General features: G+C 54.7%; 1 long non-coding RNA gene across 8 annotated transcripts in view; it reads right to left on the bottom strand.

Moving 5' to 3' along the window:
* Positions 1-473: 473 nt before the first annotated feature.
* The window catches only part of LOC118631647, a 131,369-nt gene continuing 105,322 nt past the window's right edge, over positions 474-26,520 (bottom strand). For 5 of the 8 annotated variants that reach the window (XR_004959870.1, XR_004959877.1, XR_004959872.1 and 2 more), the window contains 4 exons: positions 15,433-15,670; positions 14,214-14,323; positions 5,925-6,033; positions 474-488 (listed from right to left, as the gene is read on the bottom strand). This is a non-coding gene — a long non-coding RNA (uncharacterized LOC118631647). Of the gene's footprint in view, positions 489-5,743; positions 5,759-5,924; positions 6,034-9,314; positions 9,420-14,213; positions 14,324-15,432; positions 15,671-26,520 lie in introns of those variants that run through there. The other 3 variants (XR_004959873.1, XR_004959871.1, XR_004959876.1) reach the window with 3 other exon arrangements.

The raw sequence follows: 26,520 nt of genomic DNA, 5'->3' as shown, positions 1-26,520 counted from the left end.
TTGAGTATTTTCCATGCACTTCGCACTGTTAAAAGGACTTCAGGTACATTATTTCATTAAAAAAATGTACACCATTATTTGCCCCACTGTACAGATGGGGAAATTGAAGCATAGAGAAGCTAAGAATTTTCCCAAAGTCACCCAGCCCACAAGTGGCAGAGCGGGATTCAAACCAACACCAGAGTCTTGACTCTTCACCTCTGTATCTTGGAGAGGGCTTGACTCTTTGCAGGGCAGCTTCTGGATTCAGTCTTGCCGCTAAAGAAGAGGCCCGTGAAGGATGCTGCGCAGTCTCTGCTCTTGAACTTGTCACCTTCTACAAGGAGAGGCAGGCATGGGCAGAGGCCTCGCAGTCTACACAGGCCTTGCCAAGTGCTGGGCCAGAGGCACAAAGAGGCTGCCCAGGCCTCTCGGCCCCAGAAGGAGGGCAAACCCAACAATGACAGACGGACGAAGGCTTCGTGGAGCTGGTGTCATTTGAGCGGAGTCTGGAGGGAAGAGAGGGAATTCAGACGGATGTCAGCGTATAGAAAGGCACAAAAGCTGCAACCTGCAGATGTCTGAGGCAGCTGCATTGGAGCAGTCTGGGCAGTGGGTCCAGGCAGCAGGAAAAGCATCCTTTCCACTGGGAGCTTGTCTGTGGCCCCAAGCCCAGGGTTCGGGCATCGCAGGAGCAGCAGCCAGAGGTCTGCTCAAATGCTGGAGAGCGAAGCCCCGCGCTGCTAAAGATGAAAATAAACATGCGAAAACCACTAGAGACACTGGGAGTTTTCAAAGTGCTTGACAGCTGTTAAGCTGAGGACCTGGGCCTCTGAAAGGGTGAGGGCTGCTGGAAAAAGAAGAGGCTGATGGACACAAGAAATGTGCCTTCCCTCTACTCTCTTTTCAGTTTTTAAAGGGAAAAAATGAGAAATAGCGAATATGAGAAAGCCCACTAAAAGCACCTGGGCCAGAGAAAGGAAAGCTGAAGTAGGGAAGCACCTGACACAGTCCCTGACCAGCTGTATGCGCATCATGCCATCTGCTCCTCCTGGTGAGGACTACATTTCCCAGTATCCCTTGCAGTTAGTTTGGGTCCATGTGATTGAGTTTTGGGCAATGGGGTGTGAGCAAGGGAAAGCCATTTCAGGTCTAGCCGTTAAACATCCCACATGACCCTCTGCCCCTTTCCCTCCGACAGTGACCGGATGTCCACATGCTCTCAATGGTGCATGGACGGAGAACCTTCTAACCCCAATAGGACCCTCTGCCCTCCCTCCCACAGTGACTGGATGTCCATGTGCTCTCAATGGTGCATGGACGGAGAACCTTCTAACCCCAATAGGACCCTCTGCCCTCCCTCCCACAGTGACTGGATGTCCATGTGCTCTCAATGGTGCATGGACGGAGAACCTTCTAACCCCAATAGGACCCTCTGCCCTCCCTCCCACAGTGACTGGATGTCCATGTGCTCTCAATGGTGCATGGACGGAGAACCTTCTAACCCCAATAGGACCCTCTGCCCTCCCTCCCACAGTGACTGGATGTCCATGTGCTCTCAATGGTGCATGGACGGAGAACCTTCTAACCCCAATAGGACCCTCTGCCCTCCCTCCCACAGTGACTGGATGTCCATGTGCTCTCAATGGTGCATGGACGGAGAACCTTCTAACCCCAATAGGACCCTCTGCCCTCCCTCCCACAGTGACTGGATGTCCATGTGCTCTCAATGGTGCATGGACGGAGAACCTTCTAACCCCAATGGGACCCTCTGCCCTCTTTCCCTCCCACAGTGACTGGATGTCCATGTGCTCTCAATGGTGCATGGACGGAGAACCTTCTAACCCCAATAGGACCCTCTGCCCTCCTTCCCACAGTGACTGGATGTCCATGTGCTCTCAATGGTGCATGGATGGAGAACCTTCTAACCCCAATAGGACCCTCTGCCCTCCTTCCCACAGTGACTGGATGTCCATGTGCTCTCAATGGTGCATGGACGGAGAACCTTCTAACCCCAATGGGACCCTCTGCCCTCTTTCCCTCCCACAGTGACTGGATGTCCACATGCTCTCAATGGTGCATGGACGGAGAACCTTCTAACCCCAATAGGACCCTCTGCCCTCCTTCCCACAGTGACTGGATGTCCATGTGCTCTCAATGGTGCATGGACAGAGAACCTTCTAACCCCAATAGGACCCTCTGCCCTCCTTCCCACAGTGACTGGATGTCCATGTGCTCTCAATGGTGCATGGATGGAGAACCTTCTAACCCCAATAGGACCCTCTGCCCTCCTTCCCACAGTGACTGGATGTCCATGTGCTCTCAATGGTGCATGGACAGAGAACCTTCTAACCCCAATAGGACCCTCTGCCCTCCTTCCCACAGTGACTGGATGTCCATGTGCTCTCAATGGTGCATGGACAGAGAACCATCTAACCCCAATGGGACCCTCTGCCCTCCCTCCCTCCCACAGTGACTGGATGTCCATGTGCTCTCAATGGTGCATGGATGGAGAACCATCTAACCCCAATGGGACCCTCTGCCCTCCCTCCCTCCCACAGTGACTGGATGTCCATGTGCTCTCAATGGTGCATGGACGGAGAACCATCTAACCCCATTGGGACCCTCAGCCCTCCCTCCCTCCCACAGTGACTGGATGTCCATGTGCTCTCAATGGTGCATGGATGGAGAACCATCTAACCCCATTGGGACCCTCTGCCCTCCCTCCCTCCCACAGTGACTGGATGTCCATGTGCTCTCAATGGTGCATGGATGGAGAACCATCTAACCCCATTGGGACCCTCTGCCCTCCCTCCCTCCCACAGTGACTGGATGTCCATGTGCTCTCAATGGTGCATGGACGGAGAACCTTCTAACCCCAATGGGACCCTCTGCCCTCTTTCCCTCCCACAGTGACTGGATGTCCATGTGCTCTCAATGGTGCATGGATGGAGAACCATCTAACCCCAATGGGACCCTCTGCCCTCCCTCCCTCCGACAGTGACTGGATGTCCACGTGCTCTCAATGGTGCATGGACAGAGAACCATCTAACCCCAACTGGACCCTCTGCCCTCCCTCCGACAGTGACTGGATGTCCACGTGCTCTCAATGGTGCATGGATGGAGAACCTTCTAACCCCAACAGAACTGTGACCTGAGCAAGAAATACATTGGATTTATGAATCTACTAACACGCCAGGGTCCCTGTTGTCTCAACACTGCTTCAGGGGTTCTAATGGCATGTGGTCCACAGATCAGCAGCACAGCTTCACCAGAGATCTTGTCTGAAGTGCAAATTCTCCAGCCCCACGGGGGACCCTGGAACCAGAAACATTGTGCACAGGACCCAGAAATTGATTTCAGGTAATTCTGATGCAGCTAAAATTTGCAAACCACTGGATTACTCTTAATGTGCCGCAGTGTTGCCTTCGTCTATTGAGCTTCGGGGACCCGCTCTGTCAAAGAGGGTGGACATCCCCCTTGCTGGGTTCCTGTGTGGGTGACGTGGTAACACCTCATGTGCTGTGTATAAGAATCGAGCTCAGTAGCCCACACACAGTCAATGTGCAACCTGGAGCCAGGTGCCTTGGGAGAGACAGAGAAATGGGGACCCCCACCTACTGTGAGAAGCCATCTCTAAGATGGTCCCCAGGATCCTGCCCCCCTCAGTATTCAAGCCCTTGTGCAGTCCCCTCCAGTGTGTGGGCTGGACCTGGTGTCTCCCAGCTAATGAAGAGGATACATTAGAGCCGTGCTCCCTTCAAAGCTCGAGGGGAGATGCCTCGCCTCTCGTGGCTCCTGGTGGCTCTGGGCACTCCCTGGCTTACAGCTGTCCTGTCTTCACATGGCCTTCGCCCCCTCTCTGTTCTCCGCTTCTGTTTCTTGTAAGGACATTTGTCATTGGATTTAGGTCCACCCAGGTAATCCAGGATGATCTCATCTCAAGATCCTAAATGTAATCACATCTGCAAAAACCCTTTTTTCCTGAAGGAGCTCACATTCACAGGTTCAGAGATGAGGCTATGTCTCTGTAGTGGGGACAGGAACCATTCAACCCACGACACCACCCAGAGACGGGGACAGGTGTTGTTCAACACTGAATTCCCCTGACCATAGCACCTAAGGCTGTTTTTCACACAAAGTCCAAATTTGATACAAGCCTGTTAACCAGAAAGGCAGCCAAGCATAGGGTGTAGGTGATTGGCTTTAGGATGAGCTAAACCTCTATTCATACCTCAGCCACTTTCAAATGGTGTGACGTTAGGCAAATTGCTTAGCCTCTCTGAACCTCAGTTTCCTCCTGTGAGCACTTTAATAATACCTGTCTCGAGGGGGTGACCAACAGCAGTAAGTGCAAAGCACCTGACCACAGCTGGCACTAATCAGCGTGGCCAGTGCAGACACGGCGCCTGGTAGACCGGGCTTGCCCTCTGACCAGCACGCTGGTGACTGGAGTTACTGTGCTTCCTGCTCTCACAAAACCCGCCAGCCTTTTGCTCTGACTGCCACGGGGGCCCTTCCCCTGCTCCAAGTCCCTGGGCCCTCGGAAGCCCTTCTCTGAGACAGCGGTGGACAAATATCCCAAGTCTGCCCTGCCACGGCAGGCCCCTCCTCCCCCGCCACCTGGCTTGCCTGCTCCAACGATGCCTCCCAGAGCGGGGCTGGCAGCGAGCTCAGGCCCCTCATTGTTATTCCTGGCACGAGGTAATCCTGCCAACATCCACAGAGGCCCATTAAAATACCCGCAGTTTGTCTTTCGTCGGAGCAGCTCAAAGCCCCGTGGCATCCTCCAGAAGATGGTGCGCCCCACTGCGCTCTGGGAGCGGCGACTTCCCAGGATGGTCTGGTATGTGCGAGGCAGAGCAGCGGCCGCGGACTGAAATAGCCCCGGCTGGGCCCTGGCTTGAGAACCACGCCCCTCAAGGCTTGGTGTGTGGGGAGATTCTCCCCGGGATTTTCTGGAAGTCGATGCTCTGCGTCGCACACAGTGGTTCTGCACTTCCACTGAGTTGCTGTGTGACTCTGGGCATTTCACTTAACTCCTCTGCGCTTCCGTTCCTGCCTCTCTAAAACAAAGCAGATACAGTAACATCCCTTCGGAGGCTTCGGAGGGTTCTAGAAGAGACAGTGTAGGCACAGGCTGGAAGAGGACAGTTGCAGCCTTATAACCGACTAGCGACTTGTATCTAGAATATGCTAAGAACTCTTGCAACTCAGTAATAAGACCAGCAGCCCCCTCCATGCAGAACAGACGTCAACTTAAGACACTTCACAAAAGAAGATATAGACAGTAAGTAAATGAAAAGGTGCTCAATGCCATTACTCATCAGGGAAATGCAAATTATAACAATGAGACACCAATTCCCCATCACAAAAGTGGCCCAAATAAAAAGACTGTTAATGCCAAGTGTTAGTGAGCAGGTGGAGCCCCTGGAACTCACACTCATGGTAGGAAAAAAACAATGTGGTCGGAGATTAATGAAGTTAAAAACACACAAAGCCCATGAGCCAACAATTCCACTCCTAGGTTATTTCCCCAAGACATGAAAAAAGGTGTGTACACGAAAGCTCAAAGCAGGCTCATTCCTAATCACCAAATGTGGAAAACAGTGCAAACGGCCATCAGGAGATAAAAGGCTGGGCAGAGCTCCGTATGTCCAGACGGCGGAGCGTCCACAATCCAGAGCAACAGCTACTGGTACACCTGGGTGAACACCACAGACACTGCGCAGAGTGAACGAAGCCGGATGCTGAAGAGCAACATTTCCATTCGAAAGTTCTAGAATGGAGAAATGAACCCTGGGTAGCAGAAATGACAGCAGGGTGAGGGCGGGGTAGCAGGACGAATGAGAAGAGGCACGGGGAACTTCCTGGGGTGATAAAAATGCCCCCCGTTCCCGCGTCAGGGCGATGGGCACATGAGTGCTACAGCTGTCAGAACTCACCAGGCTCGGCGCTGAGGGTCTTCGCGACGGGCCCCGTGGGAATCGTGTCTCCGCAGAGAAGATCGAACAGGGACCGTGTTCATGGAGCGCTCAGCCCGGGAGGTCCAACCTAGAGGCGGAAGTCAGTAAAAGTCAACTACTGTCAGAAAATGGTAAGTAGAGTCAAAAGCATATAAATCACCCACCTCTGTGTTGGGAGTTCAAAGAGCTCATCTGGACTCTGGGCGGCTCTGACACGGGCAGTACCCGCCAAGGGGGCCGGCCCAGGCCAGGCCTTTGCACCTGCCCCACCCGCCGCCTCTGTCTCGGGCGGACAAACAGAAACACGCGTTTAGCGGAGGTGCTGGTCCGAGGACACAGTGACTTTGGGGAGTGGTGAGCACAGGCTCACTAAACAACAAAGATACACGGATGCCTCTGTGGGTCCAAAGCCCAAGCTGCCACATCCGGAATTTTCAGAGATGCTCAGCACAGCCATGGACATGAGACTGGCCCGGCTGTTTGGGCGGGTTCTCGAAAGCAGGCCAGTTTGTAAGATAAGAAAACTGGCTGAGGTCAAACTGACCCCCGAACTCCCATCCTATCTGGGCCACCTTTCCCCCTGACTGGCCTCCCCTAGAGGGCTCCTTCTGCGTCCCTCATTGGCTCTGGAACGTTCTGCCTGCATGATGCGCTGTGGCCACACAGAAGCTAGGAGACACTGCTCCGGCAGAGCCCGCGGGCTGCACAGAAGCTAGGAGACACTGCTCCGGCAGAGCCCGCGGGCTGCGCCTCTTTCCGGCCTCTCAGTGGGTGCAGATCTGCAGGGGCCCTGGGGTCGGCCTGGAGTTGCTGTTGGCTGTCCTTGCAGAGCCTCATGGTTACCAGGAGACTGCACCAGGGCGCCCGCCCCCGCCCTGCGGTTCCACCCTGTGCGGTCCTCCTCTCGCCCGTCAGGCCGAGGCCTGAGTCCTCCCAGAAGCCTCGAGAGCAGCTACGAGAGGTGCGGAGACCCGCCAGCAGGGCCTCTTGGGTGGCCCCTGCCCAACCTGCGTGGTCCACCTTGCAGACCTCCAAGGCCTAGCTTCAGCCTTGCAGACGCAGAGATGCCTGCATTTGCATAATGTAATTGCCCGGAGGGTCTTTTATTTTATTTATATTTTTTAAATCTTCACCCGAGGATATTTTTCCATTGATTTTTTTTTTAGATGGGGGTGGGGGGTGGCAGAGAGAAACATCAGGTGAGAGAGACATATCAATTGGTTGCCTCCGGCACAACCGTAACCAGGGATCGAACCTGCAACCCAGGTACGTGCCCTTGACTGAATTGAACCCAGAACTCCTTGGTCCGCAGGCCAACGCTCTAACCACCAGGCCAAACTGGCCAGGGTGCCCACCGTGTCTTTTAAATAAAACACTCTGCTCCTGAGGCCTAAGGAACAGAAGAAGGAAGTGAATCGGATTTCCCGATCGTCCGTTAGCTCCGAGGGCTGCTGGTTGGATGTAAAGCCTGATAAGGCCGAGAGGCCTGGGGAGGCCGTCTCCGCGCAGGTGGCAGGGGCCACCTCTCTGGCCTTCATCAAAAGACTGGGTCAAAGAGGAGGCAGAGCGGCTTCTACTGTTCTTCCATAACCTCCGTCTTGATCTGTTGCGGGGTTTTTATTGGCTGTTTCATGCCACGTTCCCTCGGGCCCAGAGATGCTTGTAGGTGAGTACAGCCCCCCCGCCCCCCGAAACCCATAGTCTGACCCCAGGACCCTGCCTCTCCCATGCCTGTGCCCAGGTGCCCACCAGAAGCAGAAGGCAGAGGCAAAGTGTGGCAAAGGCAGGGGAGAGGCCACCAAGAACCCACAGAGGGAAGCAAGCAGGTGACCGGAGGCGGGACTTGATCACAAAGCACACGGTCAATGTGAACAGTATTGCAAACTTCAAAATGGCAATGGCAGACCATTAAACCCCAAGCCTGGACCGCCTCCTCCCACCCCCACCCGCGCTCATCATGCCTGCCAGTCAGCACAGCTGAAGGGTATTTAAACCCTGCCAGCCAACACGGGCACAGGCCTCGGCCAAGTTCGTCCGCTTCCGGAGGACTGTAACAGCACTCCCGACGCGAGGCTGATCTGAGAATCAGATGACTTAATAATAATCGCTGACTCTTTCCGCAGACTTGCTACATGCCCCACACTATCTTATGTGCTTTATAAATAGAAACTCATTTAGCCCTCATAACAAGCTGGTAGGCAGGCTGGTACTGTTCGCACTTGGCGGAAGGCACAGAGAAGTAAAGCAACCTGCCCAAACCCACACAGCAGGTAAGTGGGTGGGCGGTGCAGTCAGAATCAGAACACGTTCGCCTATGGCCAGTCTGTGCTGCTGGCCATGACCACACCGCCCAGACGCCGAGAGAGCAAACAACGGTTACTGTTTCCTTTTGTAATCCTCCCAAAGGGCCAAAGAGATGGGTTTTACACTCATCTGAGATCATTCCAGAGAGAATGTGGGGGCTCAGAGAGGTTAAGAAACTTGCCCAGGGGCCCCAGAAGGACGGACTGCAAGGGAGGAGAGGAAATGGGCCAGGGGATGAGGTGAGATGTTGAAATGGGGTCCCCGGCAGAAGGGCGGGCATGGATGTCCTCCATGCAGCCCACGAGCTCTAGATATAATTGAAAGGCTTGAGTTCGAGAGACTGGGGAAAAGTGGCAGTCGTTGTGGGGAAAAGTGGCGGTCACTGTCCCAGAATGCTAAAATCCTTAGGGCAGAACGGTAGCACAGAGCTCATCCGAACTGTCTTCATTTTATAGTTGGAGAAACTGAGGCTGGAGGAGAGAAGTGGCTAGCCTGATGTCCCAGAGTCACAAGGCACAATCCCAAGGGCAGATGATACCCTGGCCAAAGTCCTGCCAGGTCTGTGGAGTGTCCAGAGCACACAGCAAGGGTCCTGGGTCCGTAAATCCAGGAGCTGAAGCCTCTCCCCCAGCCAACCACTGACTTGGTAGCCCCAGGCACAGTCGGATCTTGATCAAGTAAAACCCCTTGCTAATAAGGCAATGTCTAGTGAGGGTTGTTTTGTTCAGTTGTAAAATTTGGGGGAAAAGAACCCTGTCTTTGAAGTCAGGCAGACTAGGTCTGAAAAGTGCTGTGTGACCTTAGACAAGGACCTAACCTCTCTGAGCTGGTTTCTTCACCAGGCAATTGGCTCTGGAGTGAGATCACTTCGTAGTGAACACGGTTTCCGGAACAGATTACATGGAAAGGAAGCTGCGGAGTCTAAAACTGCCTCGGGTAAAAGCTGGCTCGCAGTAGGTGCTCAATAAAGGCTGTTCTAAATCCATCAGAGGCAAAACCCACACACTATGTGACAGATGGGTCTCAGGGGAGACGGCAGTTCCAGAATCACCGTAAAGCACCTACCAGACGTCTCCAACTAAAACCCAAGGAGGGAAAATCCAGCACAATTCCGAGAGCTCCGAAATAAGACCACCAGGCACCATGACCCAGGAGACAAGACCGGAGGTCCTAGTGTTGAGAGAAAGGGAGGGAAAGTTTGGGGAGGAAGGTATGTGTGAAAGAACTTACATGTTTGGAGTTTTTTTTTTCTATTTAAGGTCTTGCTTACCACTTGGTAAAACTCATTTCTGGTTCATGTTCTTAGCAGGAAAACACATTCAGACTAAACAGTAAGAATCAGCCTAACTTGGAAAGTCCTCACGGGCCTTCCTGTCTCTCTTGTAGGAACTGTGACCGAGGGTGACAGAGTTGAGCACTTGATTTGAATACTGACACTTTGAGGATTTCCAGGGGAAGCACCCAGGGCAACCTTCCTTCTGACTGGGGAACTTACGACACAAGCAGATTTAAATAAAGAAACTCTGTGAGCCCAGAAGGTTCTCCCTGGACCGCCGTGCGCTCATCCGACAAACGCTGACTGCTCACCCACTGCAGGCGCTCTTCCCACGAGGACACGTCACGGACCGCCTGGACAGGGGCGGCGGCTTGCGCGCGGTCAGGGAAGCGTTCCAAAGGGAATCGCACATGGTGACAAGCTCCGGGTGCAGAGAGAGGAAAAGGAGCTGTGTCGTGTAGCTAGGAGACCTCCCTAGGACGGGGGCGCAGGAGGCCCTTCCAGGAGGTGCCATGGAGGGGGAGAACGTAAGGACGAAAGGGCTGGACGAGGTTCCCAGGGCTGCTAGAGTCGAGCACCATGCACTGGGCGGTTTAGAACAACAGACATGCATGACCCGCAGTGTAAGACCATCCCTTGCCCTCTCCAGCCTTTGAGGGGTTGCCGGCAACCTCGGGCATTCCATTGCTCTAAAAGCACCACGCCCGTCTCTGCCTCCAGCTCCACAGACCTTCTGCCCGGTGTGTCTGTCAACTACCTCCACTCAACAGGACCTCCTTGAACCAGACGGCATCAGCAAAGGCCGTTTCCAAATAAGGTGCCTTCACAGGGGCCACGGGGACCCAGTTCTCGCCCTACAGGGAGCAACACGGGGGTGGGCAGCCAGCACAGCCCTAAGCTGGAGATGGAGCCGGCCGAGCAGGAGGCGGTGCCTTTGGGGACACACAGAGGCCGGCATGTCTAGAGTTGGGCTGAGGGCAGAAGTGGGTCTGAGCCAGATCGCAGGACCCGGAGGCCGGGGAGGAGCTCCTGGGGGCTCAGGCTGGGCTGGGCCCGGCGGCTGATGATGCACGGGCAGGGAGTGGCAGCCATGGGCTGTTTCAGTCGGATGCATCTCCTCTGGGACTGGCCTCGCCCTCTGCAGACCAGAAGTGAGGCGGAAATTTCCTGGCAAGGACGTGCTCTCTGCTCTGGAAATCCAGATGCTGAAGGTGGGCGATTTACCACAGCGTTGCTGCCTGGGTGCTTCCTGACTGGCAGCGGGTTACCAGAAAGCGTCCTTCTTGGCAAAACAGTGACACTTCAGCCCTGGCCGGTTTGGCTCAGCGGTTAGAGCGTCGGCCTGCGGTCCAGAGGGACCCGGGATCGGTTCCCGCTAAGGGCAAGTACCTTGGTTGCAGTTTGTCCCCGGCCCTGGTTGGGTCGTGTGGGTGGCAGCCACTCGATGTGTCCCTTTCACGTCGATGTTTTTCTCTCTTTCTCTCTCTCCCTCCCACTCTATCTGAACAAAATATCGAAAAATGTCCTCCAGTGAGGATTAAAAAAAAAAAAAAAAAAACAATGACACGTCGGCTACGTATGCAAAATGCACTGTGGTCTTTGAGAGAGAGACATGCTACACACAGACTTTAAATATCTTGATATATATACGCTTGAAGTCTTAAAACATATCTTATCACAATCTAAGTACACACACACACACACACACACGGTATATACATATATGTCAAAGACCAAAAGTGCCATGTTTGAAATAAAGGCTTATTTTCAGGGCAGACTGTCTTTGGGATGAGGCCATCCATTCATTCATTCATTCACTCCACAAAGATTTACTGAGTGCCAGGCAAGCTGGAGCCTAAGACAAAAATTCCTGCCCCCCGGGAGCTTTCTAGTGGGATGGAGGGAGCTAATGGACCAGCTTAAATGACAGTAAGGAACATTACAAGGTGCCCAGAACAAGGGGAAAATAAACACAGGAGAGAGGGGGAGCCACAGAGTGGGGGAGTCAGAACCTTACGGTGGTGGCCAGGGAAGGCCTCGCTGGGATGGTGATGCTCAGCGGCGACTCGGGAGGGTAGGCAGTGAGGACAGACAGAGCCCGCAGGCCCAGCCGTGTGGCTCAGAGGACGAAGCATCATCCCACGCGCCAAGAGGCGCTGATTCGATTCCTGATCAGGGCACCTGCCTGGGTCGCGGGTTTGCTCCCCAGCTGGGAGCATGGGAGGCAACTGATAGATGGTCTGCTCTCACATTGATGTTCCTCTCTCTCTCTCAAATCAATAAAACATATTTTTTAAAAGAGAGAGCAGCCCCTCGCTTCGCTGCCCCGCGATCTGGCCCCGAGGACACAGGTCTGACGGACCCACTACCAACAAACCAGCCCAGCTCCCGCGTGCACCACGCCTGGTTCCTCCCGGGTCATCGCTGTGAAGAAAGTGGTTCGACCCCGGGAAGGTTTCCCAGGCTGCGGCACAGGACCCCTGCAGACCGGAGTCTCTTCAAGTGCAAACCCCTTCAGACCCCACAAAGGCTGTCCCTTTTTGTAGTGAAATGGATCTTTGAAGGTGTTCTAACCCACTTTTCCTGAACTGGTGAATATTCAAAAAGAGCTAAATTTGAAGCCTGTACAAAAAAGTTACTCTAACATGTGCGATACTTCTTCTGTCCGTCCTTAACATCTACCTCTCTGAATGTTCATGGCTTTCTATGCCACGGGATGGCTACTTTATTTCTACTGGTGGCAGCACACAAGTAAAATACTTGGTATAAAAGAGAGCGAGCCCAGCAGATGCAAAGCCCTGAGCCAGAGCCACCCAGAGGGTCTGAGGTGCCGGACAGCATGTGGGTGCAGTGATTGAGATGGAGAGACCTCGCACATGGTCAGGGGTGGCCGGACTGGACCACAGGGGCCTCGCAGACCATCACAAGGCCTGTGGCTTGTCTCTGAACAGGATGAGAAGCCTTTGGGGGTTTCAAGGCAGAGCTGTTCCATGCTCTGGATTCCACGTCACAGGGTCACCCTGACTGTTGTTGGAGAGCCGGTTGTAGAGGGACAAAGGTGCCGGGAGCCCAGTCTAGGGCGCTGCAGTAATGCCAGGAAGAAATGCTGGTGGCCTGGGCCAACGTCATGGCAGTGGGTGATGAGGGGAGGTGACAGTCTGAGGATGCCTTGCTGGTGGACAGAATATGATAGTGAATGAGGGGAGTCCAAGGGTGTAGCCTGAGCGACTGCAAAGACAGGGTTCCCACTGACGAAGATAGAGAGACAACAAAGTGCGAGAGTTGGGGGAGATCAGAAGTTTGGGTAATGGGTCGCCACCCAGCTAGAGATGAGGTGAAGGCAGCTGGACGGACCAGTCTAGAGGCCTGAGGGAGGGAACATTTGGGAGATGTCCCATGAAAAGGACATGGGCATCCCAGAGGCCAGAGGAGCTCTCCAAGGACTGGTGGCCAACGAAAGAGAAGAGACTAAGGATCAAGGCCTCCACGCAAATGCAGGGTGAGGGGAGGAAAGACAGGCCGAGTGGCCAGGGCGAGAGGAGGTGACGCAGGCTTCTGGGTCCCGGAAGCCCAACGGGGGACATGTTTCAAGGAGGATCTGTTAGCTGGGTCAAAGGCAGTTCAAGGTCAAGTAAAAAAAAAAAGACCAAAAAACACCTCTAAACAACCACTGGAGAAGGCACTTACGTTCTGAAAATGAGGAGGACAAGGGGGTCTCCTGACACTTACACATCTTCTGTTCTTGCCTCTTGCGCCAGGCACAGAACTAACTGGTGATCTCAGCACGAACCTAATTTTAGTTCCTGCCCGCCCTGCCCACCAGGCATTCTTTCGCGGGTGTTACAGGTTCAGCTGCGTTCTCTCCGACATCAGAATGTGACCATGTTTACAGGGAAGCTCTTTCAAGAGGTGGCTGAGTTAAAATGAGGTCGTTAGGGTGGGGCCCAAATCCAGAACGAGGGAGACACTGGGATTTGTCCACACGTGGAAATGTGAACAGGAGGCCACCTGTGAGCCAAAGGGAGGGGCTGCAGCGGCAACCAAACCTGCCCACACCTATCTCGGACTCCTCCGCTCCAGACTGCGAGCAAACACATTTCTTTTCAAGGTACCCAGTCTGCAGTGTTTTGTCATGGCGGCCCTAGCAAACTAATCCAACTGAAAGAAAATTTTTTAAAATTATTTTTGTCTTTGCATCTCTGGGACCTAGAACACATCATGCCCCCCCCCCAAAAAAATAATAATAATCACTGAATAAAAGGACTTCTGGATTCTGACACACAGTGGTGTGGGCAGCATATTCCTTAAAATTGGGTTTGGCAAAAACCAAACACATTCTTGACATGGGATAATAAAAATAAAAATAAAAGATTAGGTTTGGCTGCGAACAAAATAGAGATATCTTTCTCTCATGCAAGTGCAGACTACAGGGAGGCAGTTCAGGAGCAGTGGGTACCCTGAATCCTTCCATCCTGTCACTCCACATTCTGCCTCGTGGTTCAGAACAGCTGCAGAAGCACCAGCTCTTCACTCCTACATCCCAGCTAGCAGGAACAGGAAGGGCTGCCACTCCCTCCTTCCCTCGCCTTAAGAACTCTTCAAAGAGCCCAGCCAGAGTGGTTCAGTAGGCTGAACATCCTCCTGTGCACCGAAATGTTTTGGGTTTGATTCCCAGTCAGGGCACATACCTTGGTTGTGGGTTTGCTCCCCAGTGCAGGTATCTATAGAAAGACAGATCGATGTCTCTCTCTCCCTCTTTCTGTGTCTCTTTTCCTCTTTCTAAGCAGGTTCGGATGTCCTATAAAGAGCAAAACACCTGGTCACTGGCTCCGGCCGTGGGTCAGAGGAGTGACTAATGGGGGAGAGGAAGGGGCAGTCTTATCTGAAGCTCATCCCCCCCGACGAGAGCCCCAGGATGGAACGGAGCACGGACCAGTCCTAAAGCTGGAGCATGGCCACAACCAGAGGCAAAATGGCACCTGGTTAAAAAGCATAAACTCCGAGGCCAGGCTGCTTCCGCGTGCCTCAGTTTCCCCATCTCTACGAGAGACGGGATATCATGCCTCAGTGAGGATAAGACGGGAAAGGAGCCCGTGTGCCTGCAGCCTTGGATGCGTCTGGTGCACCGAGTGGCCTCCACGGGACGCTCTTCCGGAGGACGATCGGGACCAGCAGTTGGGGAACTTTCCTAGGGAGGCCAGAGGGTCGATGTTTCAGGCTTTGCTAGCCATGTGGTCTGTGGCATATTCTTTTTCTTTTTCTTTTTTTTATCCTCACCCGAAGACATTTTTCCATATTTTGTTCAGATAGAGTGGGAGGGAGAGAGAGAGAGAGAGAAACATCGACGTGGAAGGGACACATCGAGTGGCTGCCACCCGCACGACCCAACCAGGGCCGGGGACAAACTGCAACCGAGGTACATGCCCTTAGCGGGAACCAAACCCGGGTCTCTCTGGACCGAAGGCCGGCGCTCTAACCGCTGAGCCAAACCTGCCAGGGCCTTTTTCTTTTTCTTTTTTTTTTAACCCTTTGGAAATGTAAAAGCAGTTCGTAGCTCAAGGTCCTTAAAAAACAGACCACTCTGCTGACCTGGCCAAGGGGCCACAGTGGAGCGATCCCTGGAGATCTCCATGATGTTGTGGGCTGGCTTCCTGCACCTCGAGCGCGGGCCCAGGGGCCACCGTGGGAAGAGCCCTGGGCGAGGGGGACTAGCAGACTCGATGATGAGGACCAGGACGGGTGACGACTGGGGACCTGGGGCGAGAGGCCGGAGGGCAGCCGTGTGGTCCTGCTGTGAGCCCGGGGCTCACATGATGGCATCATGGACACCCCAGTCGAAGAGACACATGAGGCTGGAGCCTTTGCGGTCATCAAGCAGCATGTCACCCACAAGGGGCGACCACTCACCCTGCCAGCAAACATCTGCGGAGCACTCTGTTCCAGGCCTCGCTCTACGCCGTGGACAGACAGAGGGACCAGGCTCTCCACCTCTAGTCCTCGCTGGCTGCCTGCACCTTTGCCAGCCCAGAGCTGGGCTCCCGTCCCAGTCACAAGGAGGCTCTCGCCTCGGTGCACTCAGCCTTCAGTGGCTCCTGGGCGGTCCTCTCCTTGGGGCTGAGGACTGGGAGCCCGTTATTCCGTCTTTCTGGAGGGAAAAGAAGAAAAAGATCTGCTGACTACGAAGTGGTCGCAGAACAGCAGCCCGGCCTGTACTGCTCAGTTGGCACAGTGGACAGGGAGCACTTCAGGGAAGACCTCAGAGTTCGCGATAAAGCTGCTCAGTCCAGAAAGATCCCACCCAGCACACCGCCAAACCAAGGTTCCACGAGGCTCCTCACTGTGGGCCCTCACCATCAAAGGAGTGTCCGTATGAAGCAGAGATTTTTGAATCTCTCTCCCCCAAACAGAAATAAAACATTTATTTTATTATAAAAATAGCTGACTAGTTACTATGTTTTGGGCACCTGATACTATTTAGTCTTCACAACAACTCGACGTGGTATCATTGTTGCCGTTTTACAGGTTGGAAAATTGAGGCCAGGTGCGGCTCCCTGCAGTGTCTGAGGTCATCCCGTTCATAACACTGGGAGCGTGAATGAGAGACCTATGCACTTGGCACCACAGATACAGTGACTCCCTCCTGCTCCGCCAGCATCCATCCCTCCATGCTGTTCGGTAAGCTGTACCCCTGCCTCTTCACCCGTGGGGTGCCCTAGGTCTGGGGTTGTTGCAGGACACATGGCCAGTCCCTAATGAATATGCCAGCCAACACTGGCAGGTGGCTTGAGTTTCTTTTTACGAAGAAATGAAAGTAACACCCCCTTACACATGAGAGCTGGCAGGGGGGGCACAGAAGTCGGTTCTGACCATGCTCGCATAGTGCAGCGGAATTACAGTGTCAAAGGAGAACTAAATACCGCAAAGGGGGCATCGAGAAAACTTGTTTTCAACGTGTAGCTGCCCACACACCTGCAATCAGGGGAAAATGAAATCGCTGGTCACCTACAGACAGGGCCAACTTGGCCTTCGGAGCAGAAGCCTCAGGGATGTCCCGTAAAAAGCAGAGTGTAGTTTTAGGCACTGAAGGTCTTCCATTTCTCTCACAAGTACCCAACTCCGCTGTAGCAGCAGGAAAGCAGCCCTGGACAGTGTGTAAATGAAGTGGCATAGCTGTGTTCCAATAAAACTTTATTTATAAAACCAGGCGGTGGGCTAGAATTGGCATGCTGGCGCTGGTTTGCTGATTCTCAGATTAGAACAGACATTGCGATACACCTGTTGAATGAGAATCAATTGCGTGGCAGGCACTCCCGTGTTTTATCTCCTTTCAACAACAGGTGTTTGCTGTGTGCGTACCACAGGCCAGGGCCTGTTCTAGGCATCGATCGGCCTTCAGTGCAGAAAAGGACAATTTCCAACCCCAACAGGTGAGATGTGGGGAAGGGAGACGCCCTCCTGCCCAGGCCTAAAGCGCAGGTACAGGCTGAGCAGAGCGGAGAGACGCCTCCAGTGCTTGACCCCCAGCCTCCTCACCCCTCTTCTATCCCGATTCTCACTCCGCAGCTGTCAACGGGGGGACTGAGACGCAGAGGCACGGCACTTGGGCTGAGGGTACACCCCGAGTTCTCCCATGACTAACATAGACAGGCTAATGATGCTCAGCACCGAGTGCTACAACATGTTTCCATGGGGAGCCCATCCAGCCGTTTCATCCTCACAGCTTGGAGGGAAGTCATCATACAGACTGTAGGTGTGTGTACACGTAACATCACGTGTTACACCGATAAGGACCTCACACAGGGAAGCTGTCTGTACTGCGCTGAGCACTGGGCCAGGATCGGGTCCAGGCTATTCGATGCTCAGCCCTGTCTTTCAACACCTTCAAGTCCTTTCTGTGCCCTCCTAGCATCTGACAAGCACCCCCGGGGGACGGGACGGGAGTGGGCCAGAGAAAGAGAGGACGGACAACAGCTGTCTTGGAGACACAGCTGCTGGACGGAGGGGGACCGTGCAGGCCGGTGACGAGGGGAGCGACGGAGGCTTGTCCAGAGGAGAAAGCGGGCTGAGGGTGGTGGTTCCCTCGACCACAGCGCGCAGGCTGCGCCGGCCCCCAGGGCGCGCGCTGGGCTTGGCCGGGCGTGCAGGGTTGTAGCATAACCCCAGCCCTGCCGGTCACTCCCGAACACCAGGGCAACCTTCGTACCAGAGAAACAAACTTGTGGCTGCTTGCCAGCTGCAGAAGGACACAGGGAAGTGATCGCACCCCAGGGCCCCTAACATTCCTCCCGGTCCTGCCGGCTAACAGTGAGCACGGTCACTGCCACTGCAGGAGCATTTACACGCCAGGCTCGTGTGCTCACGCTTCACACGCACCACACTATCTCAGCAGTGCGGCAAGGACAGTCCTTGAGTTAGGTGACAAAATCCTCCCGTTTTACAGATGAGGACCTGGGGTGAGGAACTCAGCTCGGGTCATTGTGTTGTCTAGAGTGGCAGAGATGTGCTCCCCGGCAAACTGATTCCAGCAGCTACACCCAGGCCCTCCGTGCGGTAGGGGGGCAGCTGGGCAATGGGCACAAAGAGCCTGGGATTCCCTGGAAGCAGACTTAGCTCCCCCACTTGTAGCTGGAGCGGGGTGCAGTGGGTGAACTATGCTGAGTGCCCACTATCTCGCTGGTAGAACGGGGAGTCCCAGGTCCTAGGGCGGTAATGAGGATGGAGAGATGGGAAAACTGGTGTATTTCCCCACAACCGGTGTCTGGACACCCAGCCTCTATCACCTCAGAGAGGACAGCATGGGTCCTCCCTGAACCTCAGGCTTCTCTTCAGCTCCCACAGAGTCACTCCACCGCGCTGGGCGGCACTCTCTGCTTGGTGAACTCCCAGCTCGGGTTCCCAAACCTAACCAAGGCTACGGAGCACCCACCAGGACCACCCAGCCCAGGCCTTCCTCCCCCCCTTGGAAGTCAGCCTTCAGCGTCTCCTCGCCAGGCCTGCCCAGCCCCCGCCCCTCCCCAGCCCCCGCCGGTCTGTGATGCTCCTCCCACCCAGGAAGCAAGAGGAATTTAAGATGTGGGAGCGAAATCGGCCAAGTCAAGGCGCCATTCTCTAGAACTCTGGGCACACGGTCTGCTGAGAAAGGAAACCGAAACCATGAGTTCACCCTGGGCAAGCCAAGGTAGCGCCTAAATCCATTCAAAAGTAAGACCTGCCGTCGGGCCCTCCCCGGAGGTAACCGAGTTCATAGACACCAAACGACCTCAGGAAAGCTTACTCCTCGTGCGCGGAGGCCCTCTCTGCTGCTCCAGGGACTGGAGGTGTCCCCCTCCCGGGGACCGGGCGGGGGGTCCAGACGGCACTGCCGATTCCAGGGCGATCGGCCTCCTTTGTAACCCCAGTGTTTCGTTATGTGGTTTCACATCATCATTCATCCCTCTGAAAAGGCCCGCACAGCCTCGCAGCTTGTCAAAGGGACCACAGCACCAAACAAACCAACAGACACAGAAGGTCCCGGAGCTCTCTGGCGCTGCAGGCCAGCCCCTAGGAACTCCCCATTTCCTTAGCCTTCATGGAAGGGTTTGCTCAAGGTTTCTTTTTTTTCTTTCTTTATTGCTTTGAGAGAGAGAGCGAGGGAGAGGGAGAGAGTGATAGAAACATTGATGAGAGGGAACATCGATTGGCCGCATCGATTGCATGCCCCCCACTGGGGATCTGGCCCATAACCTGGGCACGTGCCCTGACCGGGACTAGAACCGGCAACCTCCTGGTGCAGGGTCGACGCTCAACCACTGAGCCACTCCGGCCGGGCTGCTCAAGGTTTCTAATAGGTTGATAGAGGGCACCGTGCTTTCCCCACCTCTCAGCTTCCCCGTGGAAATCCTATTTCACCTGCAGATCTGTGTAGCCCAAGGAAAGGGAGAAACGAACCAAGAGCGACTGTGTTCTGACATATACATACTTTCCCCATTATGACCTCTGCCCTTCTGGGTATAACTGCCCGTTCGATGACCTGCAAGTTCTGGGAAGGCGGGGCAGTGACGAACCTGTACCGCAACATCCAGAACAGCACAGGGCTGAGCAAGTCGGCTGAATGTCCGCTGGATGCGTGAGGGACAGGAGGGGACTGCGTGTGGTTCCTCCTCACCTCCACGGGGAACGTTCCCTTCCTCGAGCAAATCCCCAGACGTTTCCTCATGGCCTCAGGGGCCTCTTTAGAGTTCTTGACCTTTTCTTCTCGTTTGGGCCACATGCAGGACAAGGTGGCATCGTGTCTGCCTCCTGGGGTCAGGGGTCGGCTACCTTCCCACCTGCAGGACTTTCCCCCTCCCCCCGCTCCGGGCCCGTTGCAGAGTGGCCTTCTATGAAGAGTACTGGGCTTTTCATAGTAGGCATCTACGGACCACTCCACCCCAAACCTGCAGAGTACATGCAACATTTCCCAACAGAGACCACGGGCTGCGCCAGAGAGGAGGTCTCAATGCATTTCAAAGGACGGAAACACACAGAACATCTGCTCTGAGGACAATGGAAATGAGAAGTTAGCAAGAGTGAGGCATAGAAAATCCCCAGATATTTGGAGAACCTCGCTCAGTGCTCAACACAGACGAGGCCCTCAGTAACTGTGGGCCCCTCTCCCAGCCCCCGCCGTGGTATCTCCCTCCATCAGTTAGAATCCCCCTGCTGCAGCTGAAGGGAGAGCCGGTGGCCCCCCACGGTGGCTCCCGCAGCCCAGTCTGCACGGGCAGCTGGGACAACCAGTCCACCTCAGAGCCCCCTGTCACCAGAAGCTCTCACCTGTCACCAGACCCACGCTCAGACAGGAAGAACTCTGCTACACTGCCCCAACGGGGTGCTGCCCTACTGAGAGCCCCAATGTTCTCGAAGGGCAAGAGCTCGACTTGGGGACAGCCACTGTTCTATTTACTCATAATGTTCCCTAGCAAATAGAATGCAACTCATCTTGTTGAAGAAGTTTACCTGACACCCCACTGTAGATGAAAAGGGGGCTCTGTAGGAATCCGGTAAGTCCAGTTAGGGAAAGCGACCGCACAGGGTGATCTGATCAATTCCGACCCGGGCAGGTCATCAAGGGCGGCGCATCCCAGGCTCATCACGCCCGAGTGAAAGGTGTCTCTTTGCCTTACGGAAGCCCCATCCATTGTTTCTGTGCATTCGGGTGAATACGCCTTTGAGATGCCTGTTTTTCAGACCCCTCGGAAGTGTAACCACCCTCAAAGGAGCACCTTGCTTTCCCCCTTCCTTAAATCTTCCTTACGTTTCCCCCTCAATTCCAAATGCACAACTCTCACTCCCCCAGCGTTTCCGATCTTGCTTCCCGGCAACGTTTCAGTGTGGCTCAAATAAACTCATAAAAATCCCCGGTGGGTTAGGCTGATTCTACGGCAACACCTTCAACAGAAAACGGAGGTGGAGGTTTCTTTAACCTGCCATGTCAGAGGGGCCCCAGGAGGCCAGTGACAGAGGAAACCAGAAAGAGCCTCGACCAACGACGTCACCCCAGGGAAACGAGGACGGGGGTGGACTGGGATCTACATTTGACTTAGGGTTTGCTCGAGCTTCCCAAGGCTGATACTCTGACCCGTGTTTGGGGTTCACTATATAAATGGGCAATGTGGGTGCTGGAAACCCACCACCCCTGAATGCTGGCAGGTGACGGAATCCATGATTGGCAGAACCGTGCACTGTGTAAACAAGAATGTTTTCATTAATTAGTTAATTATTTTAAATATGTTTTTATTGATTTTTTTTTTTTTTTTTTAGAGAGACAGGAAGGGAGAGAGAGAGGGAAACATTAATGTGCGAGAGACACATGGATTGGCTGCCTCCTGCACACCCCCTACTGGGGATCAAGACCACAACCCGGGCATGTGCCTTGACCGGGAATCGAACCGGGACCTCTCAGTCTGTGGAATGACGCTCAATCCACTGAGCCACGCCGGCCAGGTGTAAACAAGAATGTTTCCCTGAGACTAAACTCATTGTAGCACCATTTTCCTACAAAGAATGAGTGGAAAATCAGGACCTTAATTAAAGCGTGCCTGAGCAGGGGGGTATGGGCAAGGTTTCAGTCCGTGGAAGGTGCCCACTGGGGTCCCATCAAGAGAAGGGAGTTTGGAAAGTAAGACGGGAGCCCAGTCTGTGGAGCGGACCTGTGGCTTCCCTCCAGCTTCCCCACTGCACACTGGGGGGACAGGGAAGAGGCCACCTCGGACGGTGGCTGTGAGAACCCAGTGGCTGAGGCATGAAGAACTCAGCGAGCACCTCCCACATAATCACAGACCACACGCAACCTGTCCTGGGAGGTCTGGGCAAACACACTTAAGTGGGAGACAGTCCAGGGGAGCACACGGGAGGGTTGTGTCCATTTGCCGATAAGAACATTAAAGTCCAGGAAAGGTAAGGAACTTGCCCAGGACACAAGCTGGAAGTCAGAGGTGGGTTTCCAACACAGTCAACTCCAGAGTCTCAGGACGCTTCCGGTCTAACAGGAGTGATGGACAGCAGCCACGACCCCCGCCAGGCGGGCCCGCCAAGTGCCCCAGGGGCAATTCACTGGAGCCAGAGCAGCCAGGAGTCGCCCTGTGGGCACAGGAGTTGAGGTGTCTCGTTCGAGCTGGGCCTTGAAAGGTGTTTTGGGTTTCACCAGGAAGAGGAGAAGACCTGAGATCTACGTTGATGGAAGACTCACTGGGTAGGAGGTACTGGCAGGATCCCTGGTTAGCAAGGCTGGAAGGACTGCCGTGCTCAGAAACGGGCTCGTTGGAGTATCCTATGGACATACGCCCATATCCTTGCAGAAATCCGGATGAGCACAGTACTCGGACGAGCACAGGCCGCAGGTGCACGGAGCTGGCAGAACAAAGCTGTGTGGCTTTGAGCCAGAGAGTCACCCTCCCTGGTCCTGTGGGGGTGCACCCAACGCTGCGCGGCGGTACTGCCTACATGAGCCTCCACGTCAACACGTAGCCTTAAGCCTGTCCGATGCGTCTTCACGTTTCTGCTGCACTCGATGTGGCCCGGGTCACTTCTGTGGCCCTGCTCTCTGCCCAGACCCCTTCTGCTCGCGGGCCGCCATCTCCCGAGGAATGATTAGTCACCATCCTAAAAAAGAGAAGACTCAGAAACCACAGAGAAATGGGGCTGCTCTATGACCAAGATGAGTTTCCACTCAGAAGAACAGCCAGATTCAGGGACCGAACGCCGGCCCTCCGGCAGAACACAGGCCTGCTCAACACCCGTGACGTGGCGTCACCGGGACTGCAGGCGCTTCCGAGCGACCCGGGGAAGACTTTCCGCCGGATCACGAGGCTCCCTCGGTTATCTTTGTGTCATGTCGTGTAAAATGGGCCGAGAGGCCGGAGACTGTCCTACACAGCCACGCTGGCCTTGGGCTCACGTCCTGCTTCTCACTGACTCAAGTCTCGGAGGCCCGGTTCCGTGCCTGAGCTCCACTAGGTGTTTGTGTTCCGCACACTTTCGGTCGAAGTCCCTAAGGCATGGCTCTCTCTCAGTCTCGTCAGCCCCGACATAGGTCCCTGTCCCGTAACCGGGGCGCCAGGACTTCAACGGGAAGCGTTCCTTTCTCGGGGCCGGCCACTAGTGGCGAGTTTCATAACTGACGGCGTCTGCGATTTGAGGAACTACGGTATGTGCTAGAAACCTTGCTGGGTTTGCAACAAAACTGACTTTTCCGAACTACACAGCCCCCGCACGAACACGAGAAAGCTGACGCCCAGAGTGTGGAAGACGAACCCGCCCGCGATCGCCCGGCCCGAGGGGGAGAGCTGGGGTGGAGTCCCGGGTACTACTCCGAGGGCAAGTCACCGCAAAGCGGCCGGACAGTGCAGTCGTGTTATGTCAACTCGTGTGTTCTTGGTCGGGGATTTGGGAAGGGCTTGGCCGGGTAGTTCTCACTTGGGGTTTCCCATGACCTTGCAGTCAAATGTCGACGGGGCTGTGGCCATCCGAAAGTACAAACGGTCTGAACCTTCCAAGATGGCAGTTCGCACGGCCGCCAGCCGCCCTGGGGGCTGGCTGGGAGCTCGGCTGAGGCCACAGACCACAGCGCCCACGCGTGACCTCAGCAGCACGGCAGTCTCGGTCCCCACACCGAGCGGCCCGAGCAGCCACGTGGGAGCTCCCCGACCTTTTGTGGCTCTGCTTCTTGAAGCAGCCGCAGGATTCAAGCAAAGGACCGGGACCCCGTCTTCTGTGAGAATGTCAAGGCGCGGGGCCACTTTGTCCTGAAGCCGTCACAGGTGAGGACCCTGGTCGGACGGGTGCAGACACCACCCGGGAGCGCTGGTCCGGTGGCCAGGAGCAGAAGGGGACACAGAACGAAGTGCAGCGAGAAGCACTCTCAGGCCGATGCAGGAGAATCCACGCACCGGGCAGGTTCGCCTGCAAAGTGTTTACTTAGAAAACCCTGGTCTGGTGCTTTCCGGGAAGTGGATTTGGGGCAAATGTATCAGGTTCACGAGAGACCTCAGGCTCAGAACTTTGTCAAATATACCTTCATTCTAACCAGAAAAAAAAAAAAAAAAAAAGGTTCTATCTAATTTAATATTTACTGAGCACAGCGACTACAAAATGTCCTGGGTTCTGCGGATACTCTGATGAACAAACAACACCTCTTTCCTCACAGGGCCTAACTCGTCTTCTGATGGGGGAGGCAAGGGTTATCTGGAGTGATATCGGCAAGTCCTGAGGACCGTGGGTAATGACGGAAAATGAGGGGTGGGGAATGTGTGTCAGAGGGGCCGGTCTCTGAGGTAGCTGACATCTGAGCAAAGATCTAAAAGCAGTGAGGAGCGAGGCAGGCAGGTATGCGGGGGAAAGAGTGTTCCACACAAGGGTCACATTCCGTGCAAAGGCCCTGAGGCCAGCCTGTGCCGGTATGTGTGGCCTACAGCAAGAAGGCCAGTGGGGACAGCAGGGTAAGCAGGGAGGGCCTTGAAGAGCACAATAAGAAATTTGGATTTTATTCTAAGATGGAGGGCTCCACTGGAGGGTTTTTGCCAGGGGAGGCCAATGATTCGGTTCCCATTTTTAAAGGATCACCCCGGCTGCTAGAAGAGAGAGAAGGGTAGGTTAGACCCTGGAAGGCCGGCTAGGAGGCAGTAACCCCCGTAGAGGCAGCTTGTCTGCACTGTCACTGGTGAAGAGGGTTAGAATCTGGAGGGGAATGGGCATTTATTTTGAAGGAATATTCACAGGATTTGTTAATGGACACATTTGCCAGTTAATCCTTTAACCTTGCAAACAAAATATATTTCCCCAAGAGGCTTAATTGTTGCCCAGATTCAAACCTGATCTCCACGGGGGATGGCCATGTGGGTGGTAGAAAGTGAGAGAGACCAGGTCACACCAGCCCCTGCACACACTGGCCAGGGGACTTGTCCCTTGTGGCACAGAAGAGCCTGGAACACAGGCATTGCGCCCTCCCCCCCAGCCCCCCGCCCACACCCCACCTCCCAGAAAGAAAGGTGTGGGGAGTTTTGAAAGAACAGGCCACTGGCTGGAAAGACCCTTTCAGAAAGCAGTTCGAAAATGTCTAGAACCTTCTCAAAGGGCTGTCAGGGGAGACCCACACCCATTTGCATGGGCCAGATGGGTATTTTGGTCGGTCGCTGCTTGACAAGACTTAGTAGTAGCAGCCCCGCCTCCTTTGACAAGTCACTGTTCTCCTAGGGGCCTTTTCTGTCAAAAAGAAACCAGCAGTGTGACTGCTGTGAGGCAGCTGTAGAGGGAATTTCAGGCTCCATGAGTCTCAGGAGTGAGGGGTCAAGGTTCTCTTTCATGGTACAAGCGGCCCGATGACCAGAGCAAGGAGCAAGCCCACGCCTGTAACTGTGACGACTACATCGTTTGCTTTGTTCCACAAACATTTACCTAGCCACTTGCTATGTGTCTGGCCATGTTCCAATCATTTTATAAAATAGGTTGTCCTTTTAAGGCTCATAACCATCATATGCGGCAAGGACTCCTATCATCCCTCCCCCGAGACGCGATGCACATCCCCTGAGGACTTTACAGACGAGGGCAGTGAGTCAGAGATGCTGAGTGACTGTCCGGATCACACAGCTGGTCAGTGACGGAGCCGGGATTGGGACGCAGAGAGTCCGGCTTGGGATTCGGCTCTTCGCACCACGCTAAGCTCTGTGCGCTGGTGGAAATCGGAAGAGCTATTAGAAATGCTTCCGGCTGCACATAAAAACAACTCGACTTACGGGGGCGGAGCCAGTGGGAACTGTTTCCCTGGCAAAACGTCCGGATTCAGTCTTCCCGTCTTTCAGGGACATTTCCACCCATTCAGTCTGCGGCTTCCCACCTTGTGTCTGCCGGCTGCCTGCGGGCCTCCAGTATCCCGCCCGAGATGCAGGCAGGAGAGAGACAAGACGCGCTTCCCCTAATGGTGGTTTTGTCTTTGCACTGGGGAAGAGAACCCCTCCCTCCCCAGCATGCTCCCCCTGACAAAACGAGAAAACACCCTCCATGACCATAGCCAGCATTCGCATATCTGGTCTAAACCAGTCTCGATTCACCTCGTGAGGCTGGGATCGGGGCCTGACTTCCCTGAGAGCTGGGGCTTCCACTCTACCACCACGCAGGGGGTGGCAGTGGCCACCGAGGACACAACAGACAGCGTCCGCCACGGGGAGCATCACTATCCCCATTTCGCAGATGGGCACACTGCAGCTGGAAGTCACAAAGTCGAGATCACAAGGCGGGCGAACAGTCGCCCCAGAACTAACCCAGGTCCCTGCGATCCTACACCTTGTGACTCTGAAGGATAGATCTACAGTGACCTCACCCCGACAGCTGCAGAGCCTCGGGCAAGGTGCTCAGACTCCCAGGTCTCAAGCTGATGGCCCCTCGAGAGGGTGGCTGAGGGGGGAGTGGAGTCACAGAGCAGACACACACATTTGAAGGACGCAGCCCACTCCCACCGGATTTTTCCAGTGAATGGTATAG

This window comes from Molossus molossus, unplaced genomic scaffold (assembly GCF_014108415.1).
Source record: "Molossus molossus isolate mMolMol1 unplaced genomic scaffold, mMolMol1.p scaffold_m16_p_16, whole genome shotgun sequence".
NCBI classification, from domain to species: domain Eukaryota; kingdom Metazoa; phylum Chordata; class Mammalia; order Chiroptera; family Molossidae; genus Molossus; species Molossus molossus.
This window is presented reverse-complemented; position numbering and strand designations above follow the sequence as displayed.